The following is a 20,506-nucleotide window of genomic DNA, read 5'->3' as shown; positions in this document are numbered from 1 at the left end:
CCATGAACAAAAATACCTCTACCAATAAAGTGAGAGAGGCTGACAGGACCGGATGGTGTACTCTTTCGCAGAATGCAGAGCCAGTAACTGTTCCATGTGTGACTCTGGGGATCAGAATGGAAGCCATCAGACTGGAACTCCACATGCTACCGTTCTAAGCCCCTCTTGTTGCCTCAAGCTGTCATGTCTTGCCCGTTCTCTGTGCAGAATGTAATTTGGGATATTTCATCTCAGCAATAACTGAAAGGCCAGCTAAAATTCACATGTATCTCTACAAAGAAACCATGCTTTCAGATTACATGTTTATGCTTCAGTGCTTTATAATATATTTGTTAGACTTCCTCTGCCTCTCTCTTTTTGGTATTCATATTGCTTGGGAGTTTCCCCATGCAATTAACACTCACCTGGAGGTTTACAATTCTTTGTATTGCCAAGCTAGAACATGAGAGCACTTCATAATACCAGTAGACAGGCAATGGGAGCCCTCGAACATACAGCAAAAAGCTTGTCCATTGCACTAAATATGGTAGATTCTTGTCATTTGGAACCACTGTAACTGACCTCAACAGGTGCCAGCTGAAGGCAACAATATTAAACAAGAAAAATGGCATCTAAAAAAGCTTCAGAGATTTCTGTTTTAGTGACTGGAGAACAAATAGATCAACCAATGTTCTGAAGGCAAGCTTTTCAGGATTTCAGACATACTATAGAAGTACTTTCAAGCAGTGCCCATGTCCTTGTAATATTTTCATAATAGGTAATAAAAATAAAATCAATTTTAAAAGGGATTAATTTCAAATTATTTTTTAAAAACTAAAATGACATTATTCTGAACTCTCATTACCTTTCGTGACTCAGTGCTTTTCATCTTCATCTTTGCTTTTTTTTATGTATATAGTTTGTTTCCATAGCAGGTTTTGAATTAAACATTACATTGTTTAAAAAAAAGGGGGGTGGGGGGGAAGTCTGGCAGAAGGCACAAAAGTGACTGATTATTAAACCTGGCTACATTCAGCATATAAAATACTGACACACAATGATCTGGGCAAGAACAGTCTATTAGATTAGCAAACTGACAGGGCTCCACACACTAGTGACTGCCAGCGTGGCTATCCAAAAAGAAAACTAGTGTCAACAGTAACATTTGGACCCTAACACAGTCAGATGTGAATGTGTTCACCTCTTAAATTTCAATCACAGAGCTTCATTTTCTTCAATGCATGCAAACTCCACCTGAATTGCTCTTTTCCCTTGAAACAGTACAAGTGATGTTCCAGAGTGCTACACTATAAATCCTTCTATATCCACTACAGCTAGCAACATCAAATATATTGGAACGATAGTGACTGCTCTTCTGAAGGGGTGGCACAGAAGAGATTAACACCTGATGACTTTGTGTGGAATTAGAAGAAAGGACAGCTACTGCATTTTAAAAGTACTATACATGATTTCCCTGGATTTCCCAAAACTTCTCAAAGTCATATCCACTCACCGCTGTCACTGACTAGTATAATATTCCACGTGTGGCAATCAAAAACTCCATTTACATTTTGTACCTAGAGGGAATGGATCACTATCACCTATAGCAGGTTTATTAGTACAACTCAGGAGTCCACAGAACTTGGATTTAATGATTAGGGACCTCTGCACAGGGCAAACATCAGATCAGTTTGGGCTACCTAGCATAGATTCATAGACTGCAAGTCCACTGTGATCACCTAGTCAGATCTCATATATAATAAAGGCCATAGAATTTCACCCAGTAATTCCTGCAGCAAGTCCACAATTTTAGGGACCCTGTATGACACAAAAGTACAGTTCTCCATTAAAATTCACAAAATCAAAGGCTAATGGGCACGATCAAAAAGCTACGAGGTAATATGAGTGCAGCAAGCAGACTCTGCTGCAACATCACCCTTAGGTATTGAATAGCAGCACATTTGATCATCACAATAGATGAAATTCTTCTTATATGCAGGTTTCAGAGTAACAGCCGTGTTAGTCTGTATTCGCAAAAAGAAAAGGAGTACTTGTGGCACCTTAGAGACTAACCCGTTTATTTGAGCAAAAGCTTTCATGAAGTGAGCTGTAGCTCACGAAAGCTTATGCTCAAATAAATTGGTTAGTCTCTAAGGTGCCACAAGTACTCCTTTTCTTCTTATATGGAGCATCTAAAAGTCATAATGTAGTTTCATTTCATGTTTCTATTACTGTGGTTCATACATGCTGTCACACTGGTAGACCAGGTGTCAGATCTTGCCAAGCCTGGAAGCATCAGCTGAGCACTGACAAATTTATAGCTAGAAACTAGGTCAGCTCACCTGTATGTTAGTGTTGTTCAAGATACATGTTAAACTTGTAAGGATGGGTTTAGACTCTATAAAATGCTTGAGTTGTTGCATGCATTAATCTTACTTGTAATATCTGTATTCCGGGCTATAAGGTAATATGTAAGTTTTGCTTTGTAACTGTAAAAATGCCTGCTCTGAACTTGTGAACCCAGACAAGAGGAGTGGTTCCCTCGCCCATCAAGAAGGGCTGTGGAGACTAAATTGGCCATTGTGAAACATTGTGATACAAAGACTGGGTGAATGGCCCTCTTACACCCAGGGAGGTGCTACATGCATGAAAGCTCATCCCACCAGCTTGAATTTTGGGAGGAGGAAATAAAATAGTTGACAGGAAAATTCATCTCTTTGCTGTCTGGACTCTCATGAGACTGGAGCTAGGAAACAGAAGCAGAGATCCCCAAAGTCAACCTGAGTTAACTCTACAAGACATTCAGTGCTGACAAATTACAACTCTGTCACCTTTTGGAACCACAGACTAACTCATCTGTGTATATACAAAGTATATATACAGATGAACAGCACACTGATACACAAATACCCTTTCACCAACAGCACAAGAAGAAGAACTCCACATGGACTCCTCCTGAGGGTCGAAATGACAGTCTGGACCTATACATAGGGTGCTTCCGCCGACGTGCACAGGCAGAAATTGTGGAAAAACAACATCACTTGCCTCATAACCTAAGTCGTGCAGAACGCAATGCCATCTACAGCCTCAGAAACAACCCTGACATTATAATCAAAGAGGCTGATAAAGGAGGTGCTGTTGACATCATGAACAGGTCTGACTACCAAAAGGAGGCTGCCAGACAACTCTCCAATACCAAATTCTACAGGCCACTTTCCTCAGATCCCACTGAGGAATACACTAAGAAACTGCACCATCTACTCAGGACACTCCCTACACTAACACCGGAACAAATCAACATACCCTTAGAGCCCCGACCGGGGTTATTCTATCTACTACCCAAGATCCACAAACCCGGAAACCCTGGACGTCCCATCATCTCAGGCACTGGTACTCTCACTGAAGGACTGTCCGGATATTTGGACTCTCTACTCAGACCCTATGCCACCAGCACTCCCAGCTATCTCCGTGACACCACTGACTTCCTGAGAAAATTACAATGCACTGGTGATCTTCCAGAAAACACCATGGATGTAGAGGCTCTCGACACAAACATCCCACACACAGATGGAATACAAGCTGTCAGGAACAGTATCCCTGATGATGCCACAGCACAACTGGTTGCTGAGCTCTGTGACTTTAACCTCATGCACAATTATTTCAAATTTGGTGACAATATATACCTCCAGACCAGTGGCTCCGCTATGGGCACCCGCATGGCCCCACAATATGCCAACATTTTTATGGCTGACCTGGAACAACGCTTCCTCAGCTCTCGTCCACTCACGACCCTTCTCTACCTATGCTACATTGATGACATCATCATCATCTGGACCCATGGAAAGGAAACCCTGGAAGAATTCCACCACGATTTCAACAGCTTCCACCCCACCATCAACCTCAGCCTGGACCAATCAACACGGGAGGTCCACTTTCTAGACAACACGATGCAAATAAGTGACGGTCACGTTAACACCACCCTATACCGAAAACCCACCGACCACTATGCCTACCTTCATGCTTCCGGCTTCCACCCTGGACACACCACATGATCCACTGTCTACAGCCAAGGGCTGAGATACAATCGCATTTGCTCCAACCCCTCAGACAGAGACCAACACCTACAAGATCTTCACCAAGCATTCTCAAAACTACGATACCCACATGAGGAAATAAGGAAACAGATCAACAGAGCCAGACGTGTACCCAGAAGCCTCCTGCTGCAAGACAAGCCCAAGAAAGAAACCAACAGAACTCCAATGGCCATCACATACAGTCCTCAGCTAAAACCTCTCCAACGCATCGTCAGTGATCTACAACCCATCCTGGACAACAATCCCTCACTTTCACAGGCCTTGGGAGGCAGGCCAGTCCTCGCCCACAGACAACCTGTCAACCTGAAGCATATTCTCACCAGCAACTACACACCGCACCATAGTAACTATAACTCAGGAACCAATCCATGCAACAAACCTCAATGCCAACTCTGCCCACATATCTATACCAGCGACACCATCACAGGATCCAACCAGATCAGCCACACCATCACCGGTTCGTTCATCTGCACATCCACCAATGTAATATACACCATCATGTGCCAGCAATGCCCCTCTATGTACATCGGCCAAACTGGACAGTCCCTACATAGAAGGATAAATGGACACAAATCAGATATTAGAAATGGTATTATACAAAAACCTGTAGGAGAACACTTCAACCTCCCTGGGCACACAATAGCAGATTTAAAGGTAGCCATCCTGCAGCAAAAAAACTTCAGGACCAGACTTCAAAGAAAAACTGCTGAGCTTCAGTTCATTTGCAAATTTGACACCATCAGCTCAGGATTAAACAAAGATGGTGACTGACTCGCCAACTACAAAAGCAGTTTCTCCTCCCTTGGTGTTCACACCTCAACGGCTAGAAGAGGGCCTCATCCTCCCTGACTGAACTAACCTCCTTATCCCTAGCCTGATCCTTGCTTGCATATTTATACCTGCCTCTGGAAATTTCCACTACATGCATCCGACGAAGTGGGTATTCACCCACGAAAGCTCATGCTCCACTACGTCTGTTAGTCTATAAGGTGCCACAGGACTCTTTGCCGCTTTTACAGATCCAGACTAACACGACTACCCCTCTCAAGCTATACACAGTATGTTTGCCTGCTTTAACCTGTGAATAACTCATTTCTTTTTCCAGGTTAATAAATCCCTAGTTAGTTTACTACAGGATCGGCTACAAGCATTGTCTTTGGTGTGAGATCTGAGGTACAAAATGACCTGGGGTAAGTGACTGATCTCTTAGAACTGGAAGCAAACTGAATTCTTTGTGATCTTTGGTGTAAGTGACCATTTATCACTTAGTCCAGCTTTTCTGGGTGGCAATATAGACCGGAGAGCCCAAGGGGACTCTCTGTGACTCCTTGGTAAAACTGTTATCGTGCTTCAGGAGCTCACGCTTTGATACCGGGTTAGTGAAATCTATTTACAGAACTTACCACCAGCTTGTGGGGTCTGCGCTGCTTTTTGACAGTCTGTCATGAGGTTGGCACTCATGGTCGTGAACCACTCCAGACAGCAGGACACATGCAGTAATACTAAAAACTTTTATAATTGTATATTTAAACTACTTCTGTTACAGTCCGCTAATTTGCAGTCTTTCTGGATGAGTCTTTCCGATGCATCTGACATTGTATTTACTGAAAAGTAGGGCATTTCACACTGTTATGTAATCATGGAGTGAAAGGATGCAAAGTTAAGGTTTCTTAAAGGACCTCAATTCTGGATTTCCTGATTTTTGCACAAAGTCTCAACCCCAAAGTTGTGTTAAGAGATTTTTGGATGGTTTTTACATTGAAATGTAACTTTTAATAAGCATTTTGTTGAAAGTCAGCTGCTCACTTGAATGTCTGATCCTCAAGATAGCGGTTGAATAGATTTCCTGCAACTTTCAACAAACATCCTCCCCTGAACAAGCATCAAGGTTCTGCCACACCATGATTTCGGAAAGTTATAACCCTCTAAAATAGGGGCTTTGAATGAAAGTACCATCTCAACCACAAAGGATAATAAAAACAGCTAATGAGCAAGTGCATCTTGGCATGGATAAGTGAAATCTGTACAGCCTGATGGTCACTTCTCTGTATTCTGCATGGTTTAGAAGTAACCATAAATTCAACAATTGTCCTTACTTGTGAGGAATTAATTCCAACAAGAAACTGAACCAGGAAACTTCATGTCTAAAAGCATTAAAACTACCTATTGAGTTACGGAAGAGACTGCTTTCTCAGTCAGTAGTAATCCTATGAGGTCTGTTCCTCATATTCCATAGACTTTCCACGTACATAGTCTTCTATCCATACAATGACAAAGGCCGGTCCTGTTTATTCTTTGAAAAATCTTGGCTTTTCTAGTTACTGCCCTTCAGTAACAATGTTAATGATGCCCATGACCAGTCTACATTTCACAAATTGAAATTATTCGACTAGACACCACTGAAATATTATGGCCTGCCCCAATGGAGCCCTGTATCACTAAGTATGCACGTTGTGTTGTGCACATAAGTGGATTGTGGTTTTGTGGGGCCCTGGGCCTGAGCCCTCCCCACCCCTTCCATATGCAGTTTCCCACCCAGACAGACACCCATCAGCACTTCTGCTGGGGAGCGGGGTCGAGGCGCAAAGGCTTCCCCCGCCCACCTGGTGCTCCTGCTGGGGAGCAGGGTTGGGGCACTGGGGTGCCCATTTTTCCAGGACCTCCCCCCCCAATTGGTCGGGGGGCCCTGGGCATGGGCCCCATTGGCTCAATGGCTAATCGACTATTGGTTGTGCAACTTAGTACACACAGAAGGAAGCATGAAGAGTCCTGCCTCATTTAAGTCTCATTCAGTATGCAACTCAATTAGCCATACATGCATGAACAGGGCAGCTTTCACTCAGAATGTCGGTAAATACTAGCTAAAACACATTGCACCCAGATGTGATTTTGAAACTCATACAACTTAATTAAATCAAAAACACTGTCACCAGAACACTCGAGGGCAGTTCTGTTCTACCAGGTGTGTATCTGCCCAGGATACCATTACTACCTCAAACAGGAAAAACCTTTAAGTTATTACTTAAATAGCCTACTGTATAGGTGCTCAGTTTTCAAAACCACAATAATTTATTTCCAAACAGAATTGCTTCAAAAAGGTCAAAGGCAGCATTTGTCTTCATTTTCAAAGCCTAATAGCGGTTTTATATTGGCGCACAGGAATCTCAATTAGTGAGGGCATATTTTCAACAAATGAACAAATTTAAGTTAGACAACAAAGGAGCCTGGCTATGAAATTTAATAGACAAGCCACATGTGATCAGCTGGCAGCCCTAAGGGGATTCTTATTAATGTCTCCGCTTCCGAAGTGCTCATGAGACAAACCAAAGTAAGAAGCCTTGCAGTGACCAGGAAACATGTCATCTCAGGGTACATATAGTATCTCCCTAGGGCCCATTAGGTTTCTACTGAGGTTCTGCAACTAGACCAGAGGCAATTCAACATTTTAATCAATGAACTGGAAGAAACCATCAAGTCACAGCTGATAAAATTTGTGGATGATACGAACACAGGTGGAATGGTAAATAATGACGAGGACACGGCAGTCAGACAGTGCAATCTGAATCACTATGGTAAGGCCATATCTATGGATGGGGGAGTGTATCCTGGAAAGCAGTGACTCTGAAAAGGATTTATTGGTCATAACAGATAAGAATCTCAACATGAGCTCCCAGCGTGATTCTGCTGTAAAAAAGGCTAATGCAACAATGTACAACCAGAGGAAAAGTAAGTATGAGCAGGGAGGTGATTTTACCTCTCAACTAGGAACTAGCGAGACAGATAGTAGAATACCACATACAGTTCTGGTTTCCACATTTTTTAAAGGCTGTTCAAAACTTGGAGAGGGTGCAGGGAAGAACCACAATAATTACTGGAGAGCTAGAGAAAATGTCTTACAGTGAGAGTTTTCCACTTAATTTATGAAACAGAAGATGGTGAGGTGATATGGGTGCAGTGTATAAGTATCTTCATGGGAAGAAAATACCAGGTGCTAACGTGCTCTTTACTGTAGCAGAAAAGGGCATAACAAGAACCAGTGGCTGGAAGCTGAAACCAGACAAAATTCAAATTAGAAACAGGACAATCTTTTTATAACACTAGAACAATCTACCAACGGAACTGGTGGATTCTCCATCTTGAGACTCAAGACCGGATGCCTTTCTGGTAGAGAGGCTTTAGCCAAACACAAATTGTGCTTTAGTCATACAAAATGATTGGGTTCAATACCGAGGTAACAGGGTGAAATGTAATGGTCTGTGATATACAGGAGGTCAGGCTAGAACCCTAGATGATCTGGCGGTCCCTTCTGGCCTTAAACTCTGTGAATCCCTGAAAAATGATGAGTTACGCACATGCATAAGGCACAGAAATCAGACCGAACAAGGTTCATTTTGAATTAAGATGTGACTGAAAACAGGGGGCTTTGAATGAAAATACCATCCCAGCCTTAAACACAAAATCGCTACCACAACAGTAATACAAACACCACCATTTCACACCCCTATTGCGGAACACCCGCATCCATTGCACCATCAGTTTTTTCCATTTTAAACTGGACTTTATTCTGAAAAAAACCCCAACAAAACAAATGTCTGTTCTTTTTCATTCCTGCTTGGCTAAATAAAATACGGTACTTCCAATAAGGGGAAAAACACCTGTCCCCATCACCTTCCATTCCTGCTGTAATCTCACTTATTGTACCAGATGGCACTGGCAATGGAGAGTAGTTAATAAAGGCAACTGGCTTCAGTATGCGCAGTTAAGAGATTCCTTTTAAAACACACCAATAAGGTTAGCGTTACAACACTTTAATTCTAAGTCACTGGAAATATGCACGAAAGGCCAGCAGGATGGCTATAATTTTATTTCCCAGCACACACCACAACTGGATTTGATAAATGTGCAAACATCATCCAGACCCAAATTGCTCTTATTGACCGTACAAAGCTATTTGCCTACTAACAGGGCTTTGTTGTACTGATTATTATTAATATATTACATGCATAGTACTATCGGTAAGTCACTGTGGTGCCGTTACAAGGATGAAAGCTTTCGCATTTCTCAATTCATATAGCAAACAAGGTTACATTAAGAAATGTTACTGGTCTTCCTTAAACTCACCACAACAAACAGACTTGGAGTCCAGGTCACGGAATGAAGTCCATACAACTCATGTGGGTTTGGCATATCAATGTCTGACAAGACCATCCACAGTTTTGAAGGCCTCCTGAAAGCAACCCACCGCACCTGCTATACTATAGGGACAGCAGGGTTATTTCTTAGCAGTTTTCTATGTGCTCTCCTGTTTTTCCCCAAAATTCTGGGCAGTTGAGCAAGACCGGACATGTATGTTTTCAAAGCCAAGTGTAGAGAGATCTGGCTGTGGGACTGTTAAACTGGTTAATTTCTAAAATTTACCCACTCGCACCCACTACCAAAGTTCTCATTCACACCAAGCTCTCCATTACCACCTCCTCTCCAACCTCAGAGTCTAGTTAACATGCAGCTCCCATGGCTATATCTTCCCTGTAGTTAACTCAGTGATTGGCACCCACATCTGAGCACACAGGTCAGCCTAGGCTAAGTGTGAGCAACCACAGTGCAAAGCCATACACAAGTGGCTGGGTTCTCACAGGTGCTGCTCTCAACATCTGTGTCCCTAGCACTTCTTGGGCATACCCCATTGCTCTGTGTGCTGCAGTAAGCGGACCCCTTCCGGAATGCCTTCCCAGGGAATTGTGGAAGAACTTGTCTGTCCTTCTGGATGCCCAGGGGGATTGTAGGATGGCATTGCAAGACTATCAGCACTCGAGTGAGCAAGCCTGCATCCTCACGGCAAAGTGAGCAGCTTACCAACCCACATGAAAACATCACTCGGGTTTTAGCCGTCAGCTCCAGATGAACCAACTAGCCTTGGTTGAAAACACCACTAAACTCAAGTGACAGGATTTGGTGTGTAAACAAGAGGGGGGCTGGAGCAACACCCGAGTAAGTGCCCAAGTTAATCCTGCAGTGAAGACATACCCCTAGAGATTCAGAGATTCTCAGGCCAAAAGAGGTCACTGTGATCATCTAGACCAGGGGTCGGCAAACTTTTTGGCTCAAGGGCCACATCGGGGTATAGAAATTGTATGGCGGGCCATGAATGCTCACGAAATTGGGGTTGGGGTGAGGGAGGGAGTGAAGGCTCCAGCTGGGGGTGCAGGCTCTGGGGTGGGGCCAAAAATGTGGAGCTCAGGGTGCGGGAGGGGGTTCCAGGATGGGGCAGTGGGGGTTCAGAGGGCAGGAGGGGGATCAGGGCTGGGGCCGGGGATTGGGGCATGGGAGGAGGTCAGGGGTTCAGGCTGTGGGCGGCACTTATCTCAAGCATCTCCCGGAAGCAGAAGCATGTCCCCCCTCCGGCTCCTAAGCGGAGGCGCGGCCAGGCAGCACTGTGCACTGCCCTGTCCACATGTGCCTCCCCTGCAGCTCCCATTGGCTGTTGTTCCTAGCCAATGGGAGCTGCGAGGGTGGTGTTTGGGGCGGGGACAGTGTACGGAGCCCCCTGGCCACCCCTACGCATAGGAGCCGGAGAGGGAACATGCTGCTGCTTCCGGGAGCCGCACAGAGCCATGGCACTCTTGGAGTGGCCAAGCCCCAGACCCCACTCCCTGGCGGGAGCTCGAGGGCCAAATTAAAATGTCTGAAGAGCCAGACACGGGCCATAGTTTGGCCACCCCTTATCTAGACTGACTTCCTGCATCGCACTGGACATAGAACTTCCCCAAAATAATTCCTACTTGATCTAGAGCCTATCTTAAATAGTATTCCTCTCCCACCACTCTAACCATGCCACCTCCACTTCATAAATTCCATTTTCCGCTTTCTTTTCACTGGTGGCTTCCTTTCCTGGGCTGTCTCCTCCTCTTTATTCCCTGCTTCAGTCTCTGCTTAAAATATCAGAAATTATACAATTTGCTCATTGCAGATTTCACATTATTTATTTTAACTCTGGTCCCTCCTTTTCTACCCTCTCTCTTTTTCATCTTCCTGTCCTATGTTTATTTCAGTCGACAATTGTTAGATCTCCAGGCAGGGATTTTTTTTTTTATTTAAGGAGCCAGGCAGAGTTACAGAACTATATAAATATTTATTATTAATAGTAACCTTCCAGCCAAACGTCTCAAAAGACAGAAATGCTTGTTGAGCATGAACAGCAGCCTCAGACAACTTTATCTGCACTCACCCATCTTGATTTTGACCTACCATTTGTCTGTAGTATCTGTAAACTCGATGAATTTCCCTTGCCCCATATCTGCCACAGGTTTTTAATATACTTTCCACCACCTCTTCCTCGTTTGTCATAATACACAATTGCCTCAAACCTACCACTCCTTAAATCCTCCTTACGCCTTAATCTCCTCCTACCATGACTACTGTAACCCCATCCTCTATGGTCTCCCCAGTCCTAGCTCTCCAGACCCTAGCACAATACTGCTGCTTGCCTTCTCAAGTGCAATATATGAAGTAGTATGATCACTCCCCATCAGTAACTTCCAGTTTTATTCCATACTATTTAAGAATGTCATCATATGTTAAAACAGCCCCTTATCTTCTATAGCTTATACTCTTTATCAGATCCACTTAAAATAGGAGAGGAAGCAGTAGAACAGTTATCAAAAAGAAAGTGTTATTCTCCGGACAATAGTAATTGATAGCACAAAATCAACAATGGCACCACTCGTACTAACCTGATACCGTAGAAGGATTAGGTGTTGAATCGCAACTACATGGCAAAGATTTTGACTCAAAATGCGTGAAACCCTTCTATCTGCTTCGACAGCAGTGATATTAATGGCATCTAGTAATGAGAACACAGTAAACCAGAGATGCTGGAACTAGGAGTGCTCGGGGTGCTGTCGCACCCCCTGTCTAGAAGTGTATTCCATTAAATACAGGGTTTACAGTTTGGTTCAATGGCTCTCAACACCCCCACTATAGAAACTGTTCCAGCACCACTGCAGTAAGCTTGCAGAAACCAGCCCAAGAAAAACACTGAATATGCCAGTGAGAGAAACGTCTCTGCCCAGAGCTGGTAAGAGTTCCAGAATCGATGTGCAACAATGAGAGACACAGTGATGGTAACAATGTATTAAAACAAAAAGAAAAACCAACCAACAAGATGCACACTGTTCTCACGGACACTTATTAGTACTTGTTTTAAAGTCGAGCCACTTTATTGTTTTCTTTCCACTTTAGAGAAGTCTGCCCTCGAAGGTCTGCAACAGTTTTAGATGCTACACATTTAGTATGGCCTGGTCAACACTTGCCTCACACCCTCCCTTTCTGCTCCCCAAACATTGTTCAAGTTGTTGGGCCAAAAATTAACCTTGTCTTCAGAATGAGCATATTTTCCCCAGCTAATCCTCTCTGCACTGAACCCCAAGAACACAGGAGGCCCTGCAGCAAACAGGGTATGCAGGTGGGGTCCAGTGAATGCATTCTATCCCAGCTATATCAGTTTGGTCATTGAGGGACAAACAGCAAACGCACACATGGTTTTCATATGGAGATGCACCATTTCATGTTTATAACAGCAATGTGTAGTTAGAGATATTCTGTCAAGCATATTTCACACCCAACACGCATGGAACAGCCCCAACTGGTGAGGTGCAAGAGTTTTGGTCCAAGATCCAAACTTTAACCTAGCCCTCCAAGCTCACCCTTCCCCACACTGCAACCCTACCAGGAGGCCCATGCAATCCAATCCAGCATACACCGTTCCTTCCCCTCCTACAAGCAAGGCCTATTTTTAAAAAGTGCCCTATAGAACTAGCAGCCTCCCTGCTGAGACCTAGTGAATTGCTCTCTGGACCCTGGGGCTTCTTGTAGCCTGTTCACTGCAAGACCTCCCACTTTGGTGCATTTCATGAGCAGTGTGCTTTACTCCAGGCCACAGCTAACTGGAAACTAGAGTGTAACACACAAGGGCCCAGCAACGAGGCTGCCAGAACAGAATGGTTTGAAACATCACAGAAACTATTCGGCCCCATATTTTCAACAGTAGCCAGGAAGAAAATACATGGAACAATTTTGAGAGCTGTTGCTCAAAAGTCATTTAAATCAAATTATGCCCCATTCATACTGGCAGCAAAACTCTCCCTGCTAACTGGAACTGGTGGTTTGGGGGTTTGTTTGGTTTTTTTTTTTTGTTTAATGTTTAAAAATCTGTTTCCTAGCCATCATTTTTTGTAGCCTGGACAGATACTGCAATGCTACAGTGATGAGCGCCAGTACAAAACCCTATGATACACAAGGCCTTAGAATAAATCACTCAAGAGGGGTGGATTACAGAAGAGAGCTATGGAAGGTTACATCTTGAAAGAGACCATGCTCTGCAGTCCCTCGATTTTCAGCAAACGACAGCAAAAAGATGTCCAGTTTTTGTCAGAAGCTACACGGCAAACAGGCCAACCACCACTTGGACTGCTTGCAACTTTACTTGCAATATGATATATATATATATATATATTTATATTTTTAAAAAAGACCTACTTATTGAATATTACTTCCTTGTAACAAAAACACACCACACTCATGTATACTGATGTATGAAAAACATATTTTCCTGATTACAAAGATCATCGCCGAACACTTACTCAACACTTCAGAAAACGAACAAGTTTATACAAGCTCGTGACCTGTGGAGGAAAGCTAGCTGACAATATATACCTTTTCTAACATACAGGTGGCTATCCATGAAATTCGTATAATGCTATCTCCTAAGTCTATACACATTAAAAGGTAAGTTCAGAATGGTGTCAGAATTATTGTGTGTGTGTAAGAAAATCTCTCACAGTTGGTCATTTTCTATTTTGCCATAAAAACAAACAAACAAACGAGTTAACACATTAAAGCTCAATCTCTGCAATTCTCCACTAGCCTTTTTTGTTCCTTTGGTTGGGCCCTGAGTGCCAACTCCTAAGGGTCTCAGCACTGCACATGCTCGGACACTCTTTCAAAGCTCAGAATGGTACACCTGGGACAAAGTGCACACACTGTTCAGGAAACACACTGGGGCCAAGAAAAGCAATACAAATTTCCACGGTTAACTTGTGTTACTAGCTGCCAATAAGCCTCTTATTATAAAAACCCATAATTGGAAACTGTCATATTAAAGAACAATTTATGGAAGTTCCCAGAGTATATATGCCCCAGTGGGAACTTCCTTTGACTGGTGCACTCCATCAGACCAGGCCTGTTTGCTTATTTATACAGTGGGACAGGAGCAACAGAAACCTGGAGGAGGATAATGCTAGAGTATTACCGAGTGTCCAACTCTCACGGTTTCTTGTACAGCACTCTGCTTCCTTCCCATCCCCTCCATTGTTCCTCCCTTTATGGCTGCACTTGGACAATACCTGAGCTTCCCAATGATTATACTGCTTTTTATAGAAATTGTCTCTCACACAGACACTGATCATTTCCAATTCAAGGGCAGATCAGGCAAAATGAAATTGTGCTGGGATGACCACCTCCCCCACGTTCAACCTTAGTCTCAACAACAAAATAAATGTACAAAACCAGATCCATTCATAGAGCGGCTATTCTACCAAATAATGGAAAACTGACACCTACGCCAACACCTAAGTAGGATTTAAAGGACATGAAAACACAGAATCACAGCAATGACTCCACTTAAGGAATGTAATACCATCCCTCAACGCTAGCATGATCACAGCCAAACAAACTGCCACACAAACAGCCAGCGTTTGCTCTGTTTGGGACTGAAGATCAAGTAATTTCTGTAGAAGGTGCTGGCTAGCGTTCTCTGGAGACATCATTACTCTCGTCACAGAAAACGCTGCATGGCCCTGGATTCTCTCCTGAGAGGCCAACGTGGGAACTATTGAATGCAGTGAGAGTGACCTGGACCCCTGCCCGTTGGGAAGTGCACTGAGCCCTATCAGCCAATCACCAAATAGTAACTAGTTTCAGTAGCACATCCTGCTCTCAGCAGTCCGACTGCACACAGCAGGGCTGGGGATTAGAACATAGCCCCTTTACCATAGCTCTGCACTTGGCCCTTAATGCAGCCTCTCTGAAGAGTGCAAGAGCAGTGAGGACAGAATATAGAGACAGCCATGACAAGCATTGCTGATCAGCAGGACTGTCCCCATGGAGGAAGGAACTTGAGGGGCAAACCCTTAGGACTCTGGGAATAGGGGAAATGGAGGGCTCTTTCCACCTTCCCTAGGGGAGAAGAATAAAGCCCTCCATATCCCCTGTTATGGACTTTAAAATATTATTGTCCCTAAAAATCATTTCTGAACAGAAGATAAAATGAGAGCCAAGGATTTCAGGATTATTCATGCCTGATCCTGGGAAATCCTGACACCGAACTACATCTGGTTGACAAAACAAAGCATCAGTTTAGTAGGGGGAGATTTTAGGTAGCATGTTTTACAAGTCTTTGCTTTTCAAAAAAGCTTCTTGCATATACCTAGTTCCCCCACTAACTCCCCCTTTATATGCACACACCAGCCATCTATGAGGCTTAGGAAACAATGTGAGAACGTTAGTTTTGTCTAGGCTTCCTGCTTGAAAGATTCTTTTCACTCTCAGTTCCACATAGGATTGAATTTATGCACAGACGGGATAACAAAGTAACCTCAGAACCTAATTTCTCTACTACAACACTGTAGTGAAGATAAAAGTTATCTAGACACAGCCCTGGAAGCGCAGAACTTCTGAATTCTAGCCTGATATGAGAATAGGCTCCTTAGACACATGCAAAAGGAAATTAGAAAAGGAATACTTGTGGCACCCTAGAGACTAACCAATTTATTTGAGCATAAGCTTTCATGAGCTACAGCTCACTTAATCGGATGCATACTGTGGAAAGTATAGAAGATCTTTTATACACACCAAGCATGAAAAAATACCTCCCCCCACCCCACTCTCCTGCTGGTAATAGCTTATCTAAAGTGATCACTCTCCTTACAATGTGTATGATAATCAAGGTGGGCCATTTCCAGCACAAATCCAGGGTTTAACAAGAACGTCTGGGGGAGGGGGGGGGGTGTCTTGAATAGATACTGGGAGTGGCTAAGTCATTATGCAAGGTAACCTATTTCCCCTTGTTTTTTCCTACCCTCCCTCCCCCTTCCTCAGATGTTCTTGTTAAACCCTGGATTTGTGCTGGAAATGGCCCACCTTGATTATCATACACATTGTAAGGAGTGTGGTCACTTTAGATAAGCTATTACCAAAAGGAGAGTGGGTTTCTGTGGGGAGGAGGGCGGGGGGGAGAAAACCTGGATTTGTGCTGGAAATGGCCCAACTTGATTGTCATACACATTGTAAGGAGAGGTTTCAGAGTAACAGCCGTGTTAGTCTGTATACGCAAAAAGTAAAGGAGTACTTGTGGCACCTTAGAGACTAACCAATTTATTTGAGCATAAGCTTTCGTGAGCTACAGCTCACTTCATCAGAGGCATACTGTGAAAAGTGTAGAAGATCTTTTTATACACAGAAAGCATGAAAAAATACCTCCTCCTACCCCACTCTCCTGCTGGTAATAGCTTATCTAAAGTGATCACTCTCCTTACAATGTGTATGATAATCAAGGTGGGCCATTTCCAGCACAAATCCAGGGTTTAACAAGAACGTCTGAGGGGGGGAGGGTAGGAAAAAACAAGGGGAAATAGGTTACCTTGCACAATGACTTAGCCACTCCCAGTCTCTATTCAAGCCTATCCAATTTGCAAATGAATTCCAATTCAACTGTCTCTCGCTGGAGTCTGGATTTGAAGTTTTTTTGTTGTAATATCGCAACTTTCATGTCTGTAATCGCGTGACCAGAGAGATTGAAGTGTTCTCCGACTGGTTCATGAATGTTGTTATTCTTGACATCTGATTTGTGTCCATTTATTGTTTTACGTAGAGACTGTCCAGTTTGACCAATGTACATGGCAGAGGGGCATTGCTGGCACATGATGGCATATATCACATTGGTGGATGTGCAGGTGAACGAGCCTCTGATAGTGTGGCTGATGTGATTAGGCCCTATGATGGTGTCCCCTGAATAGATATGTGGGCACAGTTGGTAACGGGCTTTGTTGCAAGGATAGGTTCCTGGGTTAGTGGTTCTGTTGTGTGGTATGTGGTTGTTGGTGAGTATTTCCTTCAGGTTGGGGGGTTGTCTGTAGGCAAGGACTGGCCTGTCTCCCAAGATTTCTGAGAGTGTTGGGTCATCCTTCAGGATAGGTTGTAGATCCTTAATAATGCGTTGGAGGGGTTTTAGTTGGGGGCTGAAGGTGACGGCTAGTGGCATTCTGTTATTTTCTTTGTTGGGCCTGTCCTGTAGTAGGTGACTTCTGGGTACTCTTCTGGCTCTGTCAATCTGTTACTTCACTTCAGCAGGTGGGTATTGTAGTTGTAAGAAAGTTTGATAGAGATCTTGTAGGTGTTTGTCTCTGTCTGAGGGGTTGGAGCAAATGCCGTTGTATCGCAGAGCTTGATTGTAGACAATGGATCGTGTGGTGTGGTCTGGGTGAAAGCTGGAGGCATGTAGATAGGAATAGCGGTCAGTAGGTTTCCGGTATAGGGTGGTGTTTATGTGACCATCGTTTATTAGCACTGTAGTGTCCAGGAAGTGGATCTCTTGTGTGGACTGGTCCAGGCTGAGGTTGATGGTGGGATGGAAATTGTTGAAATCATGGTGGAAGTCCTCAAGGGCTTCTTTTCCATGGGTCCAGATGATGAAGATGTCATCAATATAGCACAAGTAGAGTAGGGGCGTTAGGGGACGAGAGCTGAGGAAGCGTTGTTCTAAGTCAGCCATAAAAATGTTGGCATACTGTGGGGCCATGCGGGTACCCATGGCAGTGCCGCTGATTTGAAGGTATACATTGTCCCCAAATGTAAAATAGTTATGGGTAAGGACAAAGTCACAAAGTTCAGCCACCAGGTTAGCCGTGACATTATCGGGGATAGTGTTCTTGACGGCTTGTAGCCCATCTTTGTGTGGAATGTTGGTGTAGAGGGCTTTTACATCCATAGTGGCCAGGATGGTGTTATCAGGAAGATCACCGATGGATTGTAGTTTCCTCAGGAAGTCAGTGGTGTCTCAAAGGTAGCTGGGAGTGCTGGTAGCGTAGGGCCTGAGGAGGGAGTCTACATAGCCAGACAGGGTCAGGATGCCAATGCCTGAGATGATAGGGCGCCCAGGATTTCCAGGTTTATGGATCTTGGGTAGTAGATAGAATATCCCAGGTCAGGGTTCCAGGGGTGTGTCTGTGCGGATTTGATCTTGTGCTTCTTCAGGGAGTTTCTTGAGCAAATGCTGTAGTTTCTTTTGGTAACTCTCAAGTGGGATCAGAGGGTAATGGCTTGTAGAAAGTGGTGTTGGAGAGCTGCCGATCAGCCTCTTGTTCATATTCTGACCTATTCATGATGACAACAGCACCTCCTTTGTCAGCCTTTTTGATTATGATGTCAGAGTTGTTTCTGAGGCTGTGATAGAGCCAGAAGAGTTCCCAGAAGCCATCTGCTACAGGACAGGCCCAACAAAGAAAATAACAGAACGCCACTAGCCGTCACCTTCAGCCCCCAACTAAAACCCCTCCAACGCATTATTAAGGATCTACAACCTATCCTGAAGGATGACTCAACACTCTCACAAATCTTGGGAGACAGGCCAGTCCTTGCCTACAGACAGCTCCCCAACCTGAAGGAAATACTCACCAACAACCACATACCACAGAACAGAACCACTAACCCAGGAACCTATCCTTGCAACAAAGCCCATTGCCAACTGTGTCCACATATCTATTCAGGGGACACCATCATAGGGCCTAATAACATCAGCCACACTATCAGAGGCTCGTTCACCTGCACATCCACCAATGTGATATATGCCATCATGTGCCAGCAATGCCCCTCTGCCATGTACATTGGTCAAACTGGACAGTCTCTACGTAAAACAATAAATGGACACAAATCAGATGTCAAGAACAACAACATTCATGAACCAGTCGGAGAACACTTCAATCTCTCTGGTCACGCGATTACAGACATGAAAGTTGCGATATTACAACAAAAAAACTTCAAATCCAGACTCCAGTGAGAGACAGTTGAATTGGAATTCATTTGCAAATTGGATAGGCTTGAATAGAGACTGGGAGTGGCTAAGTCATTGTGCAAGGTAACCTATTTCCCCTTGTTTTTTCCTACCCTCCCCCCCTCAGACGTTCTTGTTAAACCCTGGATTTGTGCTGGAAATGGCCCACCTTGATCATCATACACATTGTAAGGAGAGTGATCACTTTAGATAAGCTATTACCAACAGGAGAGTAGGTTGGGGGGGAGGTATTTTTTCATGCTTTCTGTGTATAAAAAGATCTTCTACACTTTCCACAGTATGCCTCACGAAAGCTTATGCTCAAATAAATTGGTTAGTCTCTAAGGTGCCACAAGTTTCTTTTTTTTTTTCTTTTCTTTTTGCGAATACAGACCAACACGGCTGTTACTCTGAAACCTGTCATAAGGAAATTAATATCCCTGGTCCTTGTTCATCCATTGTGGCCTTGGGTAAATCATTCAAACTCTGATTCAAACCCTATAACTATGCTAGACATACCTCACTATATATAAATTGCACCACATTCTCTGCCTCAAAGAGACTCCAGTCTAATTTCACGTAAACAGCAGGTGGGGCGAGGACAGACTGATGACAGCACGAGAACTCAATAAAGACACACTTTGGGGGTCAGACTAGATGATCCTTGCAGTCCCTTCTAACCCTTCGGTTCTGTGATTCTGTGCTCAGAGGACTGAACAATTTTAAGTCATTTAATAAATACAGATTATAACAAATTTAAAGTATACTTGGTGACTCACTTTTTGCGAACATCAAACTGGAAGCGTGTCTTAAAGAGGAATTTGAACCAGGGAGAAGGTGATATGGATAGATCAGTTCAGGGGTGTGTATGATGCAAAAAAAGGCACAGTTTATCCCTTTATAGAATGGGGATAACATTTCTGAACTACTCACGTGGACAAAAAACACTCTGTAACTGTTAAGTATTACTGAAGACATGGATATGTCTGAGTCAGCTTTCTAGGAACTAACAGCTACTTTCTCGCTAGCAGGGCCTAAGAATTAACTAGGCAGTGTATTTTGGGTTTTACAGCTGTAGTCTTATGGCAATCTTAGTAGGTACAGGCAAGACTGAAAGTCAACAGTTATTGACAACTGCTAGTTGAAATTAGTAACCTATGTAAAAAATGTTTAAAGCCGACATTTGCAATGCCAGATACAACCAGAACCTTTGTCATTTTATTGGAAAGTCAGGGAAGGAAAAGCAGATTCTTCCATCTTCCATGTGCACCCCAATATTTCAGAGCTAACATCCACCTCTTCCACTTTACTAAAATCATACACGTTGTCA

The 20,506-nt window shown here is 43.7% G+C and overlaps 1 protein-coding gene across 8 annotated transcripts in view; it reads right to left on the bottom strand.

Annotated features, from left to right (window-relative positions):
- DIS3L2 (DIS3 like 3'-5' exoribonuclease 2) overlaps positions 1–20,506 on the bottom strand; it is a 286,215-nt gene that overhangs the window by 195,025 nt on the left and 70,684 nt on the right. The window lies entirely within an intron of this gene.

The sequence above is a fragment of the Lepidochelys kempii genome, chromosome 9 (genome assembly GCF_965140285.1).
Source record: "Lepidochelys kempii isolate rLepKem1 chromosome 9, rLepKem1.hap1, whole genome shotgun sequence".
Classification (NCBI taxonomy): domain Eukaryota; kingdom Metazoa; phylum Chordata; order Testudines; family Cheloniidae; genus Lepidochelys; species Lepidochelys kempii.
The sequence above is the reverse complement of the archived record's forward strand: the minus strand, read 5'-3'. Positions and strand labels throughout refer to the sequence as shown.